The sequence below is a fragment of the Castor canadensis genome, chromosome 7 (genome assembly GCF_047511655.1).
Source record: "Castor canadensis chromosome 7, mCasCan1.hap1v2, whole genome shotgun sequence".
NCBI lineage: Eukaryota > Metazoa > Chordata > Mammalia > Rodentia > Castoridae > Castor > Castor canadensis.
The window spans coordinates 122,050,408-122,062,541 of record NC_133392.1 but is presented as its reverse complement, the minus strand read 5'-3'; the positions used below and the strand labels follow the sequence as shown (position 1 = coordinate 122,062,541).

General features: G+C 39.6%; 1 protein-coding gene and 1 non-coding gene across 4 annotated transcripts in view; one reads left to right on the top strand and one right to left on the bottom strand.

Moving 5' to 3' along the window:
- The window catches only part of Rab3b (RAB3B, member RAS oncogene family), a 61,997-nt gene that overhangs the window by 28,381 nt on the left and 21,482 nt on the right, over positions 1-12,134 (bottom strand). The gene's annotated exons all lie outside the window — the stretch shown is intronic.
- On the top strand, positions 7,551-7,654 carry LOC141425223 (U6 spliceosomal RNA). The gene has a single exon (XR_012450311.1). It is a non-coding gene; the product is annotated as a U6 spliceosomal RNA (small nuclear RNA).

Below are 12,134 nucleotides of genomic sequence, written 5' to 3'. Positions count from 1 at the left end.
ATTTGACCTAGAATGGTAGCAACAGGATGAGGTAGGAACAGATTGAAAGGTATTTAAAATGCAAAATTAGAAAGTATGGTGACAGATTATAAGAGATGAAAAATGAAGTCTAACAAGTTTTGTGTGACGGTGCAGGCCTATAAAATCCCGCACTTTGGGAGCTGAAGCTGAAGGATCATGAGTTTGCAGCCAGCCTATATCATGAGACCCTATGAAGAAGGAAGAAGAAGGAAGAAGGAAGAAAGAAAGAGGAAGAGGAGTTATACATCTGTCAGGGCTGTTTCTCTATGTCCTTAGAAATTCAGCTTTGACCTAGACTTGTACAACCTGATTCAGATAAGCAAAACCTGAATTTAATATACTCACCCTTCTAGAACAGCATAGGAATTGCCATCTCCTCTTCACTGAGCAAAATCTTTGAGCATCTTACTTTTCATCCCAATCAACTTATCAGAATATTCGTTCTGACCACATATAGCACTTCCCCCTAAGCGTTATGGCAAATACAATTTTCTCCATCTCATGGATGAATGCGTAGATGATGGGTGGATGGATGGATGGATGGATGGATGGGTGAGTGAGTGAAGGAGTGAAACGCATGATTGAGAAAGATATGTGCTGTGTGCCATATCTTTACAAAAGCTCTGTGCATGTGTGTATATGCATGCACGTGCAACTAAGATACATTCCAGTAGTATTTGGTCTGTTTCTCCAACGCCTTAGCCTCTGCTTTTTGAGCAGAGTTCTTCATGTATGGAACAGAAAATTTTTTTAAATGCCTACTTTTTAGAGTATTTGTAATTAAATTTAAAAATTTTAGGTGGGTGCTGGTAGCTCATGCCTATAATCCTAGCTACTGAGGAGGCAGAGATCAGGAGGAGTTCAAAGCCAGCCAGCCAAATAGGTGGAGTGGTTCAAAATGTAAGCCCTGAGTTCAAGCCCCAGTATTGCAATAAAAAAAATTTAAATGTTTAATTCGTAATAGGTAATCAAATATATGTATTTATCATTATTAGAATTTTTTATTTAGTTTTTAAAAATTAGCCAGGCATGGTGGCTCAAGCCCATAATCCTAGATACTTGGGAGGCAGAGATAGGGAGGGTCACAATTTGAGGCCATTCCCAGCAAAAAGTTCATGAGAATCCATCTCAACCAATGGCTGGGCATGGCGGCACATGCCTGACATCCTACCTACATGGGGAAGCACAAATCAAAGGATCTCAATCCAGGCTGGCCTAAGCATAAAGCAAGACCCTATCTTAAAAATAACCAGCACAAAAAAGGGCTGGAGTCGCTCAAGTGTTAGAGCGTCTGCCTAGCAAGGAGGAGGCCCTGAGTTCATCCCCTAGACACACCAAAATATTTTTAAAAAATTAACTCTTACTTTTCTCATTTATAAAGTGGTAATATACCAACCTTGAAGTGGTTGTGTGAGGATTTAAAGATAATGTATGGGTACAGCCTGACAGAGAGCATTGAGCACACAGTAGGTGCTCAATAAAGGTCATAGTAGCTGCTTTTATTGCTGTCAATATTGTCATTGTTGTTTCACTTAAGCAAAAGCGAGGTTGGAAACAACAACTAGGCAGCTGTCACCATTCTGTGCTGAATGGAAAGTAGCCTAGAGAATCACTCCTATGCCTCCCTCTATCTTTTATTTTTAAAAATCACACTGATGAACACTGATTTCCACTGATGAGAGTCAGAAATAGAACCAAAGAGGAGACAGGAAGGAGGAAAAAAGAAAAAAAGGAATGACTCACTGGCTACTCAAGGAAGAAGACCATGCCATCAAGAACAATCAAGTAACTTCTACACAACAGATATTCATTGAGCTTTGCATATGGCCAAAGCATTTTGCCAGAGAATGGCCACCAGAATGAGCAAGTCATGGCCCTGTCAGTGTGGCAGATAGACGTGTGGTAAGGGAGACAGGAACTAAGATCAGCCTGAACCTACCATGTGTCAGGATCTTTAATAAGTGTTTCACATATGGGATCTCATTTATTTTGCAGAAACAAAATAAAACTGCTAGTTGAGCATTGCTATGTGCCAGGCACATTCTAAGCATTTTTCCTATGCTATTTAATTTTCAAAACAACCTTCTGAAATACTATTATGTCTATTTCTAGACGAGGAAAACTTGCCTAAGGTCTTGCAGCCAGTTTATGGTAGATGGAGAATCAAATCTGAGTAAGTCTGATTCCAAAACCTGTGCTCTTTCCAGGACACACTTTACCCTAAGTAATTTCTCTTGTTACATCAACATGAAACAGGTCAAGTTTGAGTACTCACTCTATAAATGAATTAAATGAAGGTTACAGAAGTTAAGCAAATTGTTATAAAAGGCAGAGTCAAGACTCAAATTCTGTCTTTTGACCAAACCATGTGCATTTTCAGTACAGCCTACAGTTCAATCAGACTGTTTTTGTTGTTGTTTGAGATGGGATCTTACTATACTGTCCAGGTTGGTTTCAAACGTGTAGACTCAAGCAGTCTCTCACGTAGCTAGGACTAGAAGTGTGTGCCATCATGCACAGCTTTCTACTGTATATTCTGGATTCTCCTTAAGTCCCTAGGATAGGACCTAGCCCACTTTGCAGCTTCCCAGACAGGAAGTACTCCAATCATGACTAAAGCTTTCAGAAATCAACAACTCCCCTCCACCACAGCATGACAGAATCTCTTGCAAAGCTTAAATAAAATCACACATGCCTGGCACAGAGGTGTTCAACTAATATTTTCTCCAACACAAACCCTTCATATCTTTGTGGAAACTCCTTATGATCATTTACACATGGCACACTAATTTGTGCTCTATATTTCTCTTCATAACATTTTCTATGCTACATATGCCCTCTCTTAGCTTTTACACTTGTCTTGACAATCAGATTGCTACATTCTAAGGTTACAAGGAAGCTTAGAAGCTACTTAATCTACTCCCTTCACTCAAAATGGGATACCTTCCACAGCATACTTATATTGAGTGTTTCCAATGTTGGATGCCCATGACTCTCAAGGTAGTCATTCCATTGATGGGTAATTGTGATTATTTGAATATTTTTCCTTCTGCTGAGCTGAAATCTACCTGTGATTTTTTTCATCAATTGGTTTAACTCTGTTCTCTGAAGACACAGAGAACACTTATGCAGCATATTTAAATATCTAAATCCTTGTGTTTGTTTAACTCTTAAGAGTTTTTAATTTTTTTAGTATTATCTCTGTTAATTCCTAAAGAAACTCTGTGAGAGAAAGACTAATATCTCCATTCCACAAAAGGAGCAGCTGAGACTTGAAGATGCAAAAGACAGGGAATGGTGAAAGGGGGCTTAAATAAGACCAAGTCTTATGTCTCCATGAGATCTGTGCTCTTTTCACAAGGCTACATCACTGATGTTTTCAATCACTTCTCATAGGGACCTTGGCAATTAGCCAAATGACCAGAACAGTGAAGGGAACTTGAAACCCACCAAAGGATGGTGTTTAGTGAATAGTACTCCTATCTTCAAATATCTAAAGAGCATAAAGGGTTTACCTTTTCATTTTCTTTCAACTCTTCACTGGGCATTGATTTGGTGCCAAGATAGATAAACATTAATATGACACAGTACTTGCTTAAAATCAATACTGTCTGTTTACTGTAGAAGATAAGCCCCCATTGGATATGGATTCTGAGGCAAGAGAGGCACATTCCCATGGAATCTTCCCATGTCTTTCCTTGAGATGACACTCTTCCTTTGGACCTCAGCTCAGCAAAGCAGCTTTCCTGACCATTCTGACAAAGTCAAATGCTCCAATTATATGCTTTCCTGGCACTATGTGCTTCTCCTTTGTAGCACTCATCCCCACTGTAATTTTGTGTTTGTATAATTAATTTATTAGGGTCTGTCTCTCCTGCCAAACTGCAAGTGCCACAAGAACAGAATGTCTGATTTTGCTTACTATTATGCCTTCAGTGTCTGGCATAGCCATTGGCACATAAGGCTGAAATGTTCCAATAAATACTTGCTGAAAGGATGGGATTTATCTGTAATATTTTGATAGAGCACACTGAATGTCAGATGGGTCTTTCTAAAATTCAAATCTCAACATCTCTCTATTTCTAAATCCCTTCCCTGGCTTTCCAAAGCCTATAGTTTCCCAAAGGATACAGACCCTTCATGAAGGACGTATCTCAGACATCCCTTCCAATTCCTTCCTTCCATCTCATTCCTTGATTGACCAGTGAGTTCTAGTTTTGCCTAATTACATGTCATCTCCCAAGCATACTGCTCCTTCACACCCCTGGGCTATTCATATACTGATCTTTGCCTTGACTGTCTCTTTCCTTTCATTTATTTATTTATTTAGAAGTTCTGGGGTTTGAACTCACGGTCTCAAGCTAGCTAGGCAGGAGCGCTACCACTTGAACCACACCTTTAGCCTTATGCCTCTTTCCTTTTACATTATATTTATATTTGTGTTATATTTATATTATATTCAAAGGTCTTCTCTGAAATTTTTCTTGACCATTTCCCTGCCACCCCCCAAAAGCCACTCATTTCCTTGTCCTTGTATGGTTTGGCATTGTATCATTGTACACATCATATTTATTACAGCTACTGGTTTATTTACTTATCTTCCCTTTCAAGGTATGAGCACTTTGAGCTCAACTCATGTTTAGCTAAATCTCAGGCCTTCCAACTATAGCACCTGGCACACATAGGCCTTGAATAAAAATACTAGTGAATAGAACTCAAGGGCTGAGTGTGTTGAAATAGTCTGTTATATCCTACATACCAGTTCCTATTTCTGGTCCTTTTTAATGTTATAGAGAAAGAGAGGGAGGTCCAAAGCAGTGACAGACCAACTGGTTCTTGACAGAATAAGAGGTTATTTCTGGGGCCCCCATGCCTGGATCCTGCCCTGTTGCACACCTGTTCCCCCATACAGACCCCTCTCTCTCCTCTTGTTCAATTCACTCCCTTGGTCCAGGTTAGGTAGTGGGGATGATGGGCACTAGGAAGAAAGGTAATGAGAGCTTTTGGATTCATTCTCCCCATGTCCAACCCCCTGACCTACAGATACTCAGCTCCAAGCCCTTTGTACTTCACACCAGCTGGGAGCTAAGGGAATGGGAGGAAACTGAAGGAGAGAGTGGTTCAGTAGAGACTGGGAGAAACAAAGTCCTGAGGAATGGTGAAAATGGTCCTTTGGAGCTGGTTTGGTATTATGCTTATTTGTCTTTGGCAGAATACCCTACACTATGGAGGATCCTATAACTTATAAGAACCTTTCTTCATCTCATTGGATCCTGATGACCCTGAGATGCAGAATTTTTAGATCCACACGATAATCAATCTTAGAACTTATATTCTGTTTTATTGTACAGATAGGAAAACAGACTCAGACACTCAGTGATTTCCCCAAGATCACACAGCCACTGAGCAAGTACTTTTTGGCTTGGGTATTACATTTAAATATTCTGGCTCCACATACAGTGCTCTTTCCAGCACACCATGTGTCACTATCACTACAGGTTTACAGGTAAGAAAGTTGGAGTCTAAGTACACAGAGGTAGTAACTGGTTACATGCTTGAAGACAAAGGGCAGGAAAGGATCACTGGAATCTATGACTAAGGATTCAGAAGTACTCTCTGCTTCTGTGAATGAGTGAGAGCCTATCTAGGCTTTGAAGTCCCGGTATAAGGGTACCAATTCTGGAAGTCTTTTGGACCCAGTTTCAAAATTCATCATCATTCTTTTTTGACATCCATAGAATGTACTTGGGCCTTTATTTTAACAACAGCAGATTACAGACTACTAGAGCCAGAAGGTTCTTGTGAGAATATCAATTTCATATATATTTGCTGAGTCCACACTATGCCAGCGTGTAAGACTCATGATTCTACTACCCTCAGAATGCTTATAGTCTAACAAGGGAACTTATGTGACAAATCCTATGATAGGTACACACTGAGTCAACTCCCTCATTGTGCAGATGGGAAATTGAAGCCCAGCAAGATGTGTATCGTATATTTTTATGTGGGTATTGGTCTCTGGAACAAAACCCTCAAAAATTCTCACAGACATGACTATTGATTTTCATTATTTCTACATCTTACTTCAAGATGTAGCTAGTGGCCATGAGTTTTCTTTCATTACCTCTCAAGATATCTGGCATATCTTAGACATTCAATAATACTTATTGAGTGAACAGATCATAGCACCCATGTCTGGGGTTTGTTTCTGCTCCTACTTATACTTCTCATGTAGAGTGCAGAAGAAGGTTTTGCCTTGTCATTTCTGTACCTTGTACATCAATGCTTGGCACCTGAAAGCAAAAATACTGAATCAACAAAAGAATGAGTGAATGAGAGAAGGGTAGATAATATAATCTTTTTGTTGCCCTAAATAATATCCTCCAAACACAACCCCCTTCTTTTGAAACCCCATCTTTCCTTGGCTTCTGTGATGTCTCATTTTGTTGGTTCCTTCCTTTCATTTCTTCATGCATTGGTTTCTTATGCTTCCCAGGCCCTCACTTTCAAGTTACAAATTTCCAAATGTCTGCTGAACAACCCCACTTTGTTTGAATCCCTGCTGACATGTACATACTTAAATACTCATTATCACCTATTTTATTTGTTTCTTCAGCAAATAAGCCCTCATGAGCATCCCACACATATCTGGGCACTTAACGGGTATTCTAAAGATGTTGGCTGAATGAACCATCATCTGTAAAACCCCAGTGCTTTATTACAGACAAATTTAGCATCAGAGCTGCCAACCCATTTCCTCTTCAATCTTTTTGCCTCCAAATTGACATCAGCACAATTCACAGCATCCTGAGAAGTCTCACTGGGGAATTCACTTAATTTGTCACCTGCTGTATCTTCTATGTGACTCACCCAACTCCCCTTCAAGACAGGAAGATGTGGAGAGAAAAGTGAGGTGGGAGAGGGCCAGGAGGAAAAAGAGAAGCTTGGAACAAGATTATACTTAATATATCCCCAGGTCACAGCAAGTAAAAGGAAATGAAGAAAGTCAGGTCTGGTGCTGAGAAATTGCAACTGATAAAAAATAGTACTCTTGTCAAACAGACAATTCACTGAAAAGAAATGGTTAATAAACAGACAGATGACTGTTCAATAAGTAATCAGGAAAATGCATTATAGAATTATGAAATAAAATGTTTTACCTATTGAATTTGCTAAACTAAAACTGAAATAATATTCAATGTCCACAAAGGCAAAATAAAATAGGAATTTCATTGCTGAGAATATGTCTAAAGGAAATAACCTAAGAAACCTACACATAGGTTTTGCACACAAGGATGATCACTGTAACTTTATTCATAAAAGCCCCAAATTGGAAAGCCATTAAAGTAGCCAAAAATGGGGGGAAAATTAAACTTTGAGAAGCCAAACATTGGACCTCATTCTTATACCAGTTTAGAATACCGCACATAAGGTAAGTGTAACAAATGATGAATTAACGAATGAATATGGTACACTCTTAACATAAAGTACAATGAAGTCATTAAAAATATAATCATAAAAATTTTCTAGTGCTCACTTCAGCAGCATGTATACTAAAATTAGAACAATACAGAGATTAGCATGGTCCCTGTGCAAGGCTGATGTGCAAATTCATGAAGCATTCCATATAAAACTTTCTCTAATACTGTTAGCTATACTTAGGATTTATTTGTTAAATGAAATAAAAGTATTGAATATATAATATGACCCTAACTATGTTAAAATTCATAGAAAAAACTAGAAAGAAGCCAATCAAAACATCAACAATATTTTCTTTATGCTTGATTATAATTTCAAAATATTTTTAAATGATGGCTGGGCACCAGTGGCTCATGTCTGTAATCCTAGCTATTTGGAAGGCTTAGATTGGGAAGATGGCAGTTTGGGCTAGCCCAGGCAAGTAGTTTGCAAGACTCCATCTCCAAAATAACCAGGGTAGGGCTAGATGAGTGGCTTAAGTGGTAGAGTGCCTGCCTAGCAAGCTTGAGGCCCTGAGTTCAAACCCCAGTACCACCAAAAAAAATTTTTAGTGAGCACATATTACTTTTATAAGTAAGAAAAAATCTAAATCCATATTAAGTACTGGCAGTTGCTACTCTTATTAGTAGTAGTCCCAGGAGCAAAAGAACTATGAGAAAAACATGAGGAACCAACCATGAGTTGATCATTATTATAGCCCAATGGTAAGGTTCAGATACTATTTATTCTCCCTACTTGAATTGAGTATATATTTGAAATTTTCTATAATAAACAGCTAAAAAACAAAAATAGGAAGGCCTGAAACAGCACGACATCTGGGGAGAGTACAGGCAGTTCCATTTTCACTGAAGCATAAAATATAATTTTTTCATGGATTTTTAAATGCCAATTTTTCCATATTTGAGCATTTCTGAAATAAGGATGTATCCTACAATTGCTAGCAACTCAGATTCTCTGAAACAGTACCTAAAACAGGTAGGGGAGAACGTTGGAAGTTGAAGCAAGATCCTAGAGGTCTTGAATATTGTCCTAAAGAGAACAGGGAACTCTTCAGTGAAAGAGTTCAGCATGCCCAACACAAAGCCTGTCACACGGAAGACATTTAGTAAGAATGTGCTAGTTGGGTGAGGGTGGCTCACGCCTGTAATCCTAGCTACTCAGAGAAAGAGATCTGGAGGATTAGTGTTCGAAGACAGCCCGGGCAAATAGTTTGCAAGACCCTATCTTGAAAATACCTAACACAAAAAGGGCTAGAAGAGTGGCTCAAGGTGTAGGTCCTGAGTTCAAGTCCAGGTACCACAAAAAAAGAAAAAAAGAATATGCTAAATGGTAAGGATGTTGTGATCACCATACTGATGCTTAGGTCGAGGACTAGGAAATACTGACCTTTATGGGGGGGAGTGTGAGACCTTACTCTCCCCTTCTTCTTGTCATTTCATAAATCCTAGCTCTCTTCCTTCAAATCTCTCCTTTACTTCCATTTTTCTGAAAGTAATAATTTCTCCAGAACCTAAGACAGTTCTATAACTGATGTGAACATCTACAGTCCTAGGTCCACAGTATCTTCTGACATGACATTCCAAATCCAAAACCTTGGCTTGATGCCTGGCCCATGGACTTACTATTGAACTCATTTTGAAATGGAAACACAAGGAGTTAACATATCCAGGACAGGTGAGAGACTAAAATGAGATCCCCAGGTCTTCTGGGACTTAACTAGAAAAAGAAATCATGAGTCCAGGAACTACAGCCTGCCCAAAGCTATGCTTTCCCTCTGGTTTCATAGCTGCTTTCTTTTGGGAGTTGGCCCAAGTCACCATAGCAGACAAATCCCCTGAGGATCATTTGCATACAGGTGCCAGAGTATTCTAAAAATAGAATGAACACTCAGCTCCAGGAAGCAAAAGGCTTGAAATTTATTTACAAGGGAAGGGGACAACCATCTGAGGAGGAAGAGGGAAACTGTCAGAAGCAGCCTGAGAATGATAAGGGTAAATCTGAGTGTGATTTAATTCTACCATTCATTTGCTTTGTGTGCTTACAAATCTACCCCAGGCTTGGGTTCTCCATCTTTAGAACAGGGCTGTTAGACTAGATGATTTATAGGGCCCCTTCTAGCTCTAAGGACCTACGTATCCTGAGTTAGGATTCATAACAACAATAATTGCAATCAAATAATAATGATTGCAAAGTAAATTGGATATTTACTAAGTATCAAGCTGCATGATAACTGCTTTTCATTCATTACATCAACAATCCTAACAACCAGCTCTTTAAGTTGAGTAGAAATTCAAAGGCACTGAGGTACTTACTGGTAGGAACTTACAAAATACTTACAAATGTTTCAAGTTATCAAGCCCTTGAACTGGGAGTTCCAGGATGCTAGGATGCTAAACTTATGGAAAGTTTTCTAACCTAACAGTTTCAGTACTTGAAGTGCCGCCCCTCTCCATTCTTTTCTACCTAAGTTCTTAACCACCCTACAACACTCTATACATCCCAAAAGTTGTGTTCCTTAAAGCTTCTGTGCTTTGCCCATGCTGATCCCTCTGTCTTGAACAGTCTTATCCTTGCCCTGCTGAACCAGTCACTACTTACCATTCAGAATTCAGCTGGAAAGCTTCCTCCTCTAGGATTCACTTTTCCTCCAATACCCACAGGCAGAAGTAATGACCTGCCGTCATTTGTTGAGATGGGGTGCGGCCGCCACTGTGCAAATTCTTACAACTTTCTGAGAGAGGCTACTTTTTTACACTTACTTTACCGATGCAGTAACTAAGACTTGGAGGCTAAATACATTGCCTAAGGTCATACAGCTGGTAAAGATCCTAACTAGATGGTCTGACCTCACAGCTTTCCCAACCCCTATTCTACCCTCTCCAATGAAGCACTTCATGAATTCCCAAGGTATTTTAGACTACAGTTTACCAAACTACAAACTCTTCTAGTAATTTTAATGGAAAATCTGTACATAAACGTTCTATAAACGCTTAATGGTTTTGTTTGTTTTTGAATGACTGAATGGTAATTTGGAGCCAATACCTGGGGGAAGGGGGAGAAATCAGGTTAGAATCAAGACCAAACCAGAAAAAAAAAAAAAAGATGAAATCCCTCACTCGCCCTACTCTTTCTCTGCCACTTTAAATCTCTTTGGAAACAAAACAAAAATGTTTTTCCAAAAACTCTATGTATGTTAGCACCCATTTCTGTTCCTCATCTCAGGTATGGGGTTCACCTCTTCCAAGAAACCCCTTAAAATTACCCTCATTCTGCCAGGTATGGTGACTCATCCCAGCTACTCGGGAGGTGGAGATTAGGATGGAGGTTCAAGGCCTGTACCGGCAAAAAGTTAACGGGACCTCATCTCAACTAATAGCTGGGCATGGTGGTATGGGCCTGTTATCCCAGCTATGTAGGAAGCATACATAAATAGAAGGATCATGCTCCAGCCTGCCCTGAGCAAAAACACAAGATCTTATCTGAAAAATAACTAAAGCATAACTGGCTGGAGGCATGACTCAAGTGGTAGAGGGCCTGCCACCAAAAGCAAACAAAAAAACCCTCCTCATTCTCATTGAACCTTAACTTTCATGTCCCTTCAGCACTTAACATGTCACTTAATTAAGCACTTATTAAAAGATACTGGGATGGACAGCAGAAAGAGTGGAGACTGTGATCAAGCACATTTAAGTGTAAATTTCAGCTCTGCCACTTCCTAGTATGTGACGTGGGACCAGTTATTTGGCTTTCTGAGTACTAGACTTGTTAGCTGAAAAGTAGCGTTGGTAATAATCTCCTTTTCTCGATATTGTTGAGAGGATAAAATGAGTACGTATTGTGACAGGGCCTTGCAGCTATAAAGCTCTATATAATCATGATTCAGTTTATTCAGCTTGCAATTTGTCCTCAGTCTGCCGTTCTTCTCCCTGGAACCAGCCCTGGGACAGGTCTTAGATTCCCTGTGAGCTGGTGGTGTAGGTAAGTGTGCAGATAAGGGAGACCAAGAAAGAAGGACTGGGAACTACCTAAGCAAACTTCCACTAGAAGGAAATTAAAGGGCTGATTATGCCTCTGCTGCTGGGTGGTAAATTTCCAGACCAGCCTTTGGGCTCAGTCAGTCCCATTTGAACTGAGTCAAATGGGAGTTTTCTGGTAGGGAATGAGGGAGGAGGGGTAATCACTAGAGAGCAGGGAACAGTCTGGGCAAAGCAAAGAGCAAAAAAGTACATCCAGCCTCTCACAGCCAAGAAAAGCCTAAGGAGACCAGACAATTAAATGTGAATAGTATTCTGGATGGGATCCTGAGACAGAAAAAGGTCACTGGGTAAAATGGAAGGAAAACAGAATATACTATGAACTTTAGTTAACTGTAATGTATGAGTATTGGTTAATTATAACAAATGTGCCAAAGGCGATAATAATAGGGGAAAATGAGTGTGAGGTAAATGGGAACGCTCTGTATTATCTTTCCAATTTCTCTGTAAATCTAAGACCATTCTAAAAACATTTATTTTTTTTTGGTTAGGTGGGTGCTGGTGGCTCATGCCTGTAAGCCTGTCTACTCAGAAGGCAAAGATCAGGAAGATTGTGACTCAAAGTCAGATAGAGTGAGACTCTATCTCGAAAAAAAACTC